The 12,207-nt window shown below is 39.2% G+C and overlaps 1 long non-coding RNA gene across 3 annotated transcripts in view; it reads right to left on the bottom strand.

Moving 5' to 3' along the window:
* LOC136825458 (uncharacterized) overlaps positions 1-12,207 on the bottom strand; it is a 38,929-nt gene that overhangs the window by 17,051 nt on the left and 9,671 nt on the right. The window lies entirely within an intron of this gene.

Here is a 12,207-nt window from a genome sequence, read left to right as displayed (position 1 = left end):
TTAGAGGGTAATCTTTTGACGTTATACATCAGGACAACTGCCCAGTTCACACAGCCAGAGTTGTCAGAGAGTGGTTTGAAGACCATCCAATGATTGAAGTCTTGAATTGGCCAGCTCACAGTCCTGATCTCAACCCCATTGAGAACTGCTGGGGAGCTATTGTCAACTCGTGGGAGCAAGGTCAGGAGAGGACATCTCGGCAGCTTTTACAACATACCATGACTGAGTGGGAACTACTTAGGAGGAATACCAATCTCATATACAAACTTGTTGCATCTGTTCCTGACCGGCTGCAGGAGGTGATAACGAAGAATGGGGGTTGGACTCATTATTAATTTGTAAAATTTTATTAAGTCGGTGATATATATTATTATTATTATTATTACATTTTTTATATCATCTTGGGTTTCTCTAACCTAGTCCATTTGTCTTTGATCAAATGCAACAGAACTTTGTTGTGTGTGTGTGTTTGCGTGTCGGAGAGAGAGAATTGAAATAAATTCTTGCTTCACCAGATTAAATGATTCCTGCAAATAACTGTAATGTCAATCATACATTATCCTATTTGCCTTATCAGAACATGTTTATATATATGTATATAGGAAACATTGTCTAATATAAATACATCAAGCAGCAAGGATTCATATTCAATGTTGAATCTCTGTGTTGAAACCTCAGGTTTTATATTCAATGTTATACCATTTTCCATCATCGGGTGCAATTATTACTTGACGTGATAAGCAAACTTGATAGGGACAGAACAGATGGGAACCTTGCAGCATAAACCCCTTTTACTATGCAATGCAAGAATGAAATATGATGGGCAACTTAATGGAGTTTACTTAACTGAAAACAATCCATGTTTATGAAAGTCTCATTACCGATGTAGTAAATGGTTTGGTGCTTACCCACGTTAGATTAGCATCCCCTGTTTTATATCAGACAATGTCTAAAATGAGAACAGTTATACCTGTGCAGTTATGATGATTTTACTTTGCCAAAAAAGTAATAAACATATATAAGAATATCTTCGGTTATGGTAAAAAGTGGTAATAAGCTTTAATTACGGAATGGTTGATTACCAATAGTTGAAATTACTCTAATCTTGGCTAAAGTTTTCTAATATGACCAATGCTCATATTTTTTTATCAGAATGGGAATTATCAGTATATTGACAAAAAATTAAACACCCACAGACAAAATGGGTGGGTGGGGTAGAGGGTTTGGATCTGTAATTTTCTGCTTTCTTCCATCACCATTTGCTCTGGGCGAGGGAGGGAAGGAGGGGGAGCGGGGAAGGAGACCTGAACGGGGGAGCGAGGGAGTAGGCGTGGCTGAAGAAGCGATTGAGAAAAGGGGAGGAGGAGGAAAGGGACAACAAGAAACTTCATTAGCATGAGCAAAATAAATATATAAATTCAATGTAAATAGAGTTTCATTAAATTGATGGATAAACTACAGTATTCACAAAATGCTTTATCAAGGTATAGAGACCGTAAATAACTAATGATAGGGAGGAAAGTGAAGTGGGGACGCAAGTTAAGCAATAGGGGTTGAGGAGGATTTTCAATGTTACCAGAAAAAATTTGCCCGAGCCAAAACTTGGGTGGTTACGAATTCTTGCTGGCGATAGTACGTCCATTCGGATGTCTTTCCAACGGCGATCCTCAGAGACCTGGGACCGGTGGACAATGGGCTCGGACGAGGCGACAACTACTTGTGGGCAAACCCCACTGACCTCCCTTGGACTGCCAGTTTGCTTCCTCCCAGGTGAGCAAGGGGAGTTTAGCAGGGACCTTGGTCTAGTAGCATTGGTGGGACAAGTAGCCACCCCTTCCACTGACACTGCACTTAAACTGTTGACTTTGTCCATGAGGACACACACTGAATTCCCAATTTGGGAAGCTGTGTTCACTAATAAATCAAATTTCCTGTCCACACGCACTCCTAGGCTGGGATCAGAGGAATGAGAGCCAAGGATCAGAGTTGCAGGAAAAGTCAGGACTTGAGATAGGGGGAAAAGCAGTTCCAGGTGTTAGAGGAATAGGTAAAGGAGTCACATCAACCCCAGGAGACAAAGCCTGACTAGCGGAATCCTTCACTTCAGTTGCTTTCCTAATTCTGTCACGCTGTAATTTGTCTAAGTATGCATAAGTGTCTTCCACTTCCCCTTATCCCAGTCTTTACACTCGTCACAGCAAAATTTGGGAAAGCAAACTTGTTCCCTGCATGAACTACAAACAGTATGATTGTCATATCTGGCTGAAGTCACCTATTCTTACAGCCCTTACTACAATACCTCATACTAGAAAGGCTGAATCTGACATGATTAACAAGAAAAAATTGGGAAGTCACAAAAGAGAAGTCTGAATTAGCTAAGCTAATTAACAGTACCGCACTACCAAAAGGAACAAAGTACTTCACCAAATGCAGGATAACGGTAACCATCCGGTGAAAAAGAATGAATTCAGAGCTGCTTATGACCAAGTTCAGTAATCACCCGGCAGAAACGAACTGAGCTCTTTAGCTGTGTTGTACCAATCCTTCCCCAAAAGTGGGCAGGGCAGTATAACCACACTTAAACAAAAGAGCACTACCGCGAATTTTAAATTTTGAGCTGCTGCGTAAAGTAGAAACAATAGTTATGTAATTATTTGGTAAGTTACATATACAAAAATGGTTTATGTCAATGTCTAAACTTCACAAAAATAGTTTATGTCAATGTCTAAACTTCAATTAGCAGAGTAAAATTTAAGGAAAAAAAGACTATGGGAATCTAGTCTTGATTATCATAATTTTTTGTTTATCCAACTACATTACTGAATTTTAACAACCTGAAGTTTATCTGATAAGATTTAAATTTTATTATTCCAGACAAAACCTAAAGGGCAGCCTTAGGAGTAGAGTACTGTATTTTTATCTTGGTGGTCTGATTATTATGATTACCTGTAGACTGCTACAACCCCTATGGCTCTAAAGAAAGCAGCCCAGTATGCAAGAGTTCAAGAGATAGAAAAAAATAAAGATTAAATACTAGAATTATTAAGTGAGACTTTTATGAGCATAAACAGTGAGAAAGCATTTGCTTCTAGCTTCTCAAATGTGGCACCAGAGTTCTGGAGGCCAAATGTGAAGGAGGTAAACCACTAGGTACTAATGGGTATGTCATCATGGTGTACCATTATTTAAAAGTAGCCCTTCCTAAGGCCAAACTTAAGAAAATTCTTGCGCTATGCAGGGTGGAGGAGATTTCCACCATGTCTGGAAGTGTTTAGTGATTGGGCTTTGTCTGTACACTGAGGCACCTGTAGCTTCTGCAGGGGTGCTGACAGCCATCAGGTTTTTTGACCATGTGAGTGGGGAGGCTCATGGGCTAGAGCCCTGGCAAAGGCCCATCCATTCCATTCCTTGGAAGATTTTTTGCAGCAGCTAGTTTTTCAGGTGACAGACAGCAGAATTTGGTGACGGCCAGGGGTCGTATATAGTGGAGCATGATCTGCATCACTGGTATCCAATGAGTCGAAGAAAAGGCTTCAAAATGTCTGGGAATCTTGTAGGAGGCTGCTTAAGTTCATGTGCCCTATCAATGAGATTGACTGCTGCTTGGGTCCAGCAGTGAGTGGTGCTATCTGGAAAGTGGCCAGGTCCAAGACGCAATGATGGGCAATGTCCACTAGTCTAAGTGGACAATGAAGTTAGTAGTGAGCAGGGGTGTCTGGACATTGGCAACGATGAAATCAGGCTGGTATTTCTTCAAGAAGTGAAAGGTGAGGGTCCTGACACCATATGATGGTAAGGTGATGTTGGTGCCACAAGCAAGCATCTGGGTCCTTTGGTGGTCTGCTTATGACACTGGAATGGATAGATTCAAAGGCACCACCACCATGAACTTGCCAGAGGTGTGGTCTGTGATATAGAATCTAGTGGATTGGGCATCTGTTGGGCTTGGGGTGGCCACTATGATTACCTTGGGTGGTCACCCCGATTGTTTTTTCTCTAGCTACATCTAGAGTGGAGTTCTGATTGTTTTTTCTCTAGCTACATCTAGAGTGGAGTTCCTCACAGCTCTGCCAAACTTGTGGTGGTATATGTAGAGGATAGGTGTGTAAGGGCATCATTTTTGTCTTTGCCTGAAGGGGTGTTTTTGCACCATGTTGACTTGAGTCACACTGTCATTATCTTGGTTCTGGTTCTGTTCTTTGTAGAACTGTGGGTGGTATTTTACAAGGCCTAGGAGGCCTCTGCAACTCTTCTGTCATCTTCATTAACCCTTTAACGCCGAAGCCCTATTTACAAAAACGTCTCCCGTATGCCGGGCGTTTCACTGAGTTAGCGCCTGAAGCGGAAAAAAGTTTTTTCAAAAAAATCACAGCACACTTAGTTTTTAAGATTAAGAGTTCATTTTGGCTCATTTTTATTGTCATTGCCTGAAGTTTAGTATGCAACCATCAGAAATGAAAAAATATCACTATCATATATAAATATTGGAATATATGACAGCAAAAAAAAAACTTGTATATAATTGTATACAAATCGCGCTGTAAGCAAAACGGTTAAAGGTAATGAGTTAATTTTTTTTAGTTGTATTGTACACTAAATTGCGATGATTTTGGTATATAATAAATTTTAAAACGATCAAAGCAACACAGAGAAAATATTATCACAAAATGATGCATGAATTGTAACGCCGCGGACATAAAAAAATGTTTTTCAAAAATTCACCATAAATCGAAATATTGTGCTAGAGACTTCCCGTTTGTTGAAAAATGAAGCTAATTGATTGAATATTACTAGACTGTAAGTGTTTTAGCTTATAATTGCAGTTTTCGACCATTTCGGTCGAGTTAAAGTTGACCGAAAGTCGAATTTTTTCTATTTATCGTGATTTATATGGAAATATTTCAAAACTGATAAAAGCTACAACCATGAGTTATTTTTTGTTGTATTGTACATGAAATTGCACACATTTTCATATATAAAACTTTATGTAACGACTAATATAAAGTGGTGCAAATATTACGACAACGCGACGAAAGAATTTCCGAGATGTTCGGCCGAGTTATCGCAAGCAGACGTAAGGAAAATGTTTTTTAAAAATTCACCATAAATCGAAATATTGTGCTAGAGACTTCCAATTTATTGCAAAATGAAGGTAAACGATTGAATATTACTAGAATGTAAGAGTTTTAGCTTACAATTGCGTTTCTTTACCATTTCGGTCGAGTTAAAGTTGACAGAAGGTTGAAATTTTGGCAGTTATCGTGATTTATGTGAAAATATTTCAAAACTGATAAAAGCTACAACCATGAGCTATTTTCTGTTGTATTCTACATGAAATTGCGCACATTTTCATATATAAAACTTTATATAACGACTAATGTAAAACGATGCAAACATTACGACAACATGACGAAAGAATTTCCGAGATGTTCGGCCGAGTTATCAGCCAACAGACGTAAGGAAAAAATTTTTTTTTTTTTTTCAGAAATTCACCATAAATCGAAATATTGTGCTAGAGACTTCCAGTTTGTTGCAAAATGAAGGTACATGATTGAATATTACTAGAATGTAAGAGTTTTAGCTTATAATTGCGTTTTTTACCATTTCGGTCAAGTTAAAGTTGACCGAAGCTTGAAATTTTGGCAGTTATCGTGATTTATATGAAAATATTTCAAAACTGATAAAGCTACAACCATGAGTTATTTTCTGTTGTATTCTACATGAAATTGCGCACATTTCCATATATAAAACTTTATGTAACGACTAATATAAAACGGTGCAAACATTACGACAACGTGACGAAAGAATTTTTGGCGCGGACGTAAGGAAAAAGTTTTTTCAAAAATTCACCATAAATCGAAATATTGTGCTAGAGACTTCCAATTGGTTGCAAAATGAAGGTAAATGATTGAATATTACTAGATCGTAAGAGTTTTAGCTTAAAATTGCGTTTTTACCATTTTGGTCGAGTCAAAGTTGACCGAAGGTTGAAATTTTGGCAGTTATCGTGGTTTATATGAAAATATTTCCAAACTGATAAAAGCTACAACCATGGGTTGTATTTTTGTTGTATTGTACATGAAATTGCGCACATTTTCATATATAAAACTTTATGTAACGGCTAATATAGAACAGTGAAAAAATTACGACAAAATGACGAAAGAATTTATGAAATTTTTGGCCGAGTTACCGCCCGTGCGTAAGAAAAAGTTTTTAAAAATTCACCATAAATCGAAATACTGTGCTAGAGACTTCCAATTTGTTGCAAAATGAAGGTACATGATTGAATATTACTAAAATGTAAGAGTTTTAGCTTACAATTGCGTTTTTCTACCATTTCGGTCGAGTCAAAGTTGACCGAAGATTGAAATTTTTTGTAGTCGACGTTTGCTACGTCCACTCGGCATTCAACAGACAATTTTAGTCGACGTTTGCTACGTCCAATAGGCGTTTAAGGGTTAAGTTCACCGTCGGTGTTTCTTCGGTCTTGGGTAGGGCAGCCTCCTATAATGTTCAGCAGTTGTAGGAGCAATATTTCCTTCACCAGGTCGACCTTCTTGGGCTTCCTGTCAGCTTCAAAGGTCTGGCTGTGTCAGGATGCCCTTCACTGTTCCCCCAATCAGTGAGTTCAGTAGATCAAGCCTGATGGCACTTATGGCAGGGAAATATCTGAGATCAGGATTCCCTTGATTTAAGGTTACTAAAACTGGCATCACAACATCTGAGATCAGAAAGTTTAGAAGACTGATCCTCTTCTCTTGGGTATTGAGGTAGAGTACCTGGGATAGATCATTCTTCATTGAATTTGTGAAGTTGTGAAGACCGATTTCTGTGTACCCTTAAGGAACACGAATAGGAATATGAGGATTAGGCCAAAGGCAAGCACCGAGACCGAGGTCATTCGTTTCTATGATGAATGAACATGACTTTAAAACAAAAAAACACACACATTTATACTAGAACACACACACACATTAAATACTTTTACACAGGGTTCAAACGTACAATAAAAAAATTATATAAATATATAACAGAAAACCTTAGAAAATTTTATAAATTGTCTAAAACTTCATAGAAGTAATGTAAATATTGAAATGAATTGATATCCACCAAGCACCAGGTCACGCAGACCATAAGGTGCTATGTTATGCTATTTATAGATAAAGTATGGTCAAAGTTAGTGATTGGTGGGTCATATTTGATGAATATTTATTTGTTGAAGGAAATAGATTACACTTTCCATGGAGAAGTGTCCCCATCCACCTCAAATATCTTGAAGGCGAGGTGGATGGGGAAGAGTGGTTAGGCTGGGAAATGCTCTGTTGCATGCTACTGTGTGTTGGGGGGCAGGAAAGGATTATATGGGATACTGAAAGAACGGTATGACAAGTTGGACACAGCGTTGGAGGGGATCCGTTCATCAAGTAGGAGTGCGTTAGATTTGTATGGCTGATACGTGGTCGGGCAAGTACTGTTCCCCATCATCTTTTCTTATGACATGGGTTTATACATGGGAGTATGGTAGGTTTAATTGCGTGGAACTTGTTATTCGAGATACTAGTCCAGAAAGACTACCAACAACTTAGTAGGTAATTACAGAAAAATGGGAAATAATGTGAGTATGGAATGTTTTTGAAGTGTAGGCATCCCGACAAAGCTGCAGATCGGGCAAACGAGTCCACTCACTCATTGCCTAGCATGCCCACATGGCTTGGGGTCCAGCAGAAGCAGAATAGCTTTTTCCGCATCGAAGTGTGAAAAAGCCAATCTCGAATTTCACAGACTATAAGATGTGTGCAGACAATAGATTGGATAAGGATTAAAGAGTTTGCCGAGCCTGTGAAAATCACGAAGGATAATGAGGGGTAAATTAGGTGGTGTTTTAGTGCAATCAGAATGGCATATATTTCTACCTTAAGTATGCTTGCTACTGGAGGTAAGAGTAGCTGGAATAAGTCTGGTGGGGAAGAGGACTGCTGCCCCAGTTCCTTCAGGGGTCTTGGAGCCATCTGTGTAGATCAGGGTGCTAGCGTCATGCATCAACATGTGCTCTAAGAAATGAGTACGTGGAATGGGGAGTGAGTTTGAGGTTTTGAAAAATGTAGTATAGATGGGCAGACTGAGGAAATGGGGATTAACCAAGGTGGGAAAGTGTGAATATAGAACGGAAAGATTGCCCATTCTCATGTTCTCATGCTTTTACTAACTTGGTTGTAAGGAAGTGAGACCAGTTATGCTCTTATCTGCCATCGAAGGTTTCTTCTGCACAGGGTATAGTATTAAAAGAGAATGAGTATTTATGAAAACAAGAGATTCTTTTTTTGTGATGAATGATTATAAGTATTCATTAATTTTATTTTTATTAGCAAATATTCCATATTTTTTTCTTTTATCATACTGCTTTCCCTGCTGGAAGATTTATGGAAAGATCTGCCCCTTGTGAGTTAATGTTTGAGTAGAGTTCTCTGGATTTGAGTGAGTCAGTTAGTATGCTGGCATAAAAATTACTTGGGGGTCTTAGGAAATAAAATGGTAGGGTAGGTGTTCTAGAAACCTGTTCAAGACTCGTTTGTGTGAAGGAGTTCAACTTATGTATCAGAAGCAGGGGTTTTGTGTATTGTTCCGGGTGCCACTTTTCAGTACCCGTACCCCTGTAGACATCAAAATTTCACCACTTTCATAGATATAGTAGAGTTTTTTTGCTATCTATTTCAAGGTTATAGTTCCATGTTTTCCATGGTATTGCATCATGTGGAATTAAACTTGGCTAATCAGCACCTTAATGTGTTGAGATCAGTTGAGATTGAAATCCCTGGAACTCAGAATAGACCCTTTAATAGCGAATTCCAACGAGTAGCACAACCTGATTCTAATGTTGATCTCTGCACATAAACCAATTTTGATGCTTTGCTCAGTGTAACATTTAACTGTCCTGCTTCTTTGAAGCCATCTTTCACGACCAGTTGCAATGTATGTGCAAAGCAGGAATTATGATTAGCTGGTAAAGCTTCCATCAGTTCAGCAGAATCAGTACCACTACCATCCAAATCATTGAGATCATCTTCATCAGTGTCATCATTTGCTTCTGAGATAGCATCAGGAAACCCATGCAGAGAAAATGCAGTGATCATACAGTAGCATTGTCAGTTATATTGTTTGTAATTTTGGAGCCTATATCAGTATCCTTGATGATCTGCTCATACTCTTCCATGATACTGAGTAGTATGGCATCCACGGAAGCGCTTGCAAGCTAGCACTACATTTTCAAATGACCAGTTTCCAATGTAATGATCTGTGATTCCCAAGTAAGGTCTCATCTGACAGCTAGACCAGATATCAAGTGTTAGGCATACAGTTTTGCACTCCCTAGACTTTTTTTATTTTCCTTCACCTGTGAGAATTAGTCTTGTAGCAATTTGTTGACTAAGTGCCTGCATGTAGGCATTTGATAACAGGGTCAGCTGAATTAAGTAAGCCATTAAAGTTAAGGGCTTTCAACAACAGAAAATGGCACAAGATTGCACGCCTCAAAGAGCATTAGTGCATCATCCTGTTGCTTTTGTCAAGCATCATGTGGCCAATATTTCTTTGGGTCTGACACTAACGAAATCTTCCATGGTTGACTGGCTTGTCCCAGAAGACTTAGTAGTGTTACCATGAGCTATGAATGATGGCTACTGAAAGACTAAACTACAGTACTACAGAACTGATCATGTTGCCCGCAGATACAGACAGGAAGTGAACAGATTGTCTCAGGTTCATTCCTGAACTGACTGCATGAAAACTGGCTGATATTCTGTTGATACACAACAGTAGAATTAAAATCATTTGAACTGAACTTGGTGTATCTTTATTATTGACATACATAAATCATTATAACAAAAAATCCACCTATTACAGTCAGGTTATTGTCACTAGTGCACTTTTTGTTGTACGATTAGTTATGCAATACAGCCTACAAGTATGTAATGTACTTAAAAAGTACTTGACTTCAAGTACTTTTTGAACAAGTACAAGTACACTGAATTTTAAAATCTCAAGTACAAGTACAAGTACTCAAAAATGACATTTTTATAATAAAATAAAGTTTTATATATACTTACCCAGTAATTACTTAGCTAAGAGTTTGTAACTCGACGGCAGCTTCAGTTTTGAAATTCTCGGTAGCAATAGTTTTTTGTTTATGTAGGTGACTAACCCCACCCACTTTCGGGGTGAAGAGAGAAACAACTAACGCAAGAGCTTCACTTTTGTTTATGCTCTAAGGTCCATGTGAGGGGAGGAAGGCAGACTCCATTTGTAATTACTGGGTAAGTATATATCAAACTTTTATAAAAATTTCATTTTTATATATGTAACTTACCCCATAATTACTTAGCTGAATCCACAGTGAAGGAGGTGGGATTCATGGACATCTTGTACTCTAACATTAAAAATGATAATGAAATGAGGACAAAATAAAAAAGGGTTTAGCACTGAAAAAATGCTTGTTGTTTCTTACCTGGTGATAGCTGCGCAGGTGGATACTGCCTCTAGATGGCGCTCATCTCGACCAAGTAGCAGCGTGGCGGCATCGGTATAGCCAGGGTCACCTCTACTAAAGTGGGCAACTTCATAGCGGAGGCGTACTCCGATCGCTACCGAAATCTAAGAGGTAAACTTTGCAAAGAAGGAGAGTTCAATCATTAACAAAGTCAACAATAAAATGCCCCTGCCCAGGGCACAGTACAATAAATCAAAACCAGAGAAATAGTCACCTATACCACAGATAAAAAGCATATAAATAAATAACCACGACCCTACACAGAAAAACTGGCGGGCACTCTAGGTACTTTGTACTCTCCAGGCTCCCCATGAACTCAACACCTTGACAAGGCGAAGAAAAAAAAAAATAGGAAGGGTTGCTTCCTACGTTCCCTTCCCGAACACTACACCAGCCACGGACAATGGTCCGAGTGTACTGCAATCTTCGTACATTGTCTCCATGTCTCACAAATAATGCCTAGCAAAAACACATCTACATTTCCAGAATGTAGTCTGTTAAGATAGAATTGAGAGAGATTATGCTTAAAAACGACTGATGTAGCCACTTCTCTCACGTCGTGCGCTCTAACCTTAAGTCCAGGCAAAACGTTCTCTCCAATCTGAGTGTGTGCTTTGAGGATCAGGTTTCTAACAAAAAAGGGTAAAGCATTTTTAGACATAGGTCTGGCCGGGTTCTTTACCAAACATCAAAGATTCCTTGCTGGGCCTCTAATCTTCTCTGTTCTCTTGATGTAACGTCTAAGCACTCTAACTGGGCACAGACTTCTCTCCCCTTCCTCTGGACCCAGGATGTTCATTAAACCTTTAATAGCAAAGGAACGAGGCCATGGTTGTGAAGGATTCTCGTTTATTGCCAAGAAGCCAAGGGTAAGGGAACAGACCGCGTCACCTTGAGAAAAACCTATCTGTCTATTGCATGCAGTTCGCTCACTCTTCTCGCAGTGGCTAGCGCAACCCGGAAAATAGTTTTCTTAGTTAGATCCTTCAATGATGATGAACTCATGGGTTCGAACCTTGAGTCAGACAGCCACTTGAGGACTACATCTAATGACCAAGGGCATACCTCATCCTTGTCAACCTTGGACGTGTCGAAAGATTTAACGAGATCCGAGATATCCTGGTTTGAAGAAATGTCTAAACCTCTGTGTCTAATGACTGAGCTAAGCATAGCTCTATATCCTTTTATTGTAGACGAAGAAAGGCCCCTGGTTGATCTCAAGTAAAGAAAGTCCACCGCTTGAGTTATAGCGGTTTTAAAAGAAGAGACTTTATTCTTCTTACACCAAAGTCTAAATACTGACCATTTTGTCTGGTAAACCTTGTTAGCAGAATGTCATCTACATTTAGAAATAGCTTCTGCCTCAGCTCTTGAAAAGCCTTTCGCTTGCAAAAGCTTGTGGATAGTCGAAACCCTGTCAGGGCCAGAGTGGGTGTGTCCTGATAAAACTTCCTGTAATGGGGTTGTCCGAGTAGACTTGGGATTGTTGGAAGAAGGCGTGGGAAGTCTACTAGTAGTTCAAGAAGCTACGGGAACCACTCTTTCCTCAGCCAGAAGGGAGCTACTAAAGTCATCCTGGTGCTTTGATGTGATTGGAACTTCAGAAACTCCCTCACCATCCTGAACGGAGGGAAGGGATACACATCCCAGTCCCGACCAATTTT

The sequence above is a fragment of the Macrobrachium rosenbergii genome, chromosome 37 (assembly GCF_040412425.1).
Source record: "Macrobrachium rosenbergii isolate ZJJX-2024 chromosome 37, ASM4041242v1, whole genome shotgun sequence".
In the NCBI taxonomy this organism is placed as follows: Eukaryota; Metazoa; Arthropoda; class Malacostraca; order Decapoda; family Palaemonidae; genus Macrobrachium; species Macrobrachium rosenbergii.
The sequence above is the reverse complement of the archived record's forward strand: the minus strand, read 5'-3'. Positions and strand labels throughout refer to the sequence as shown.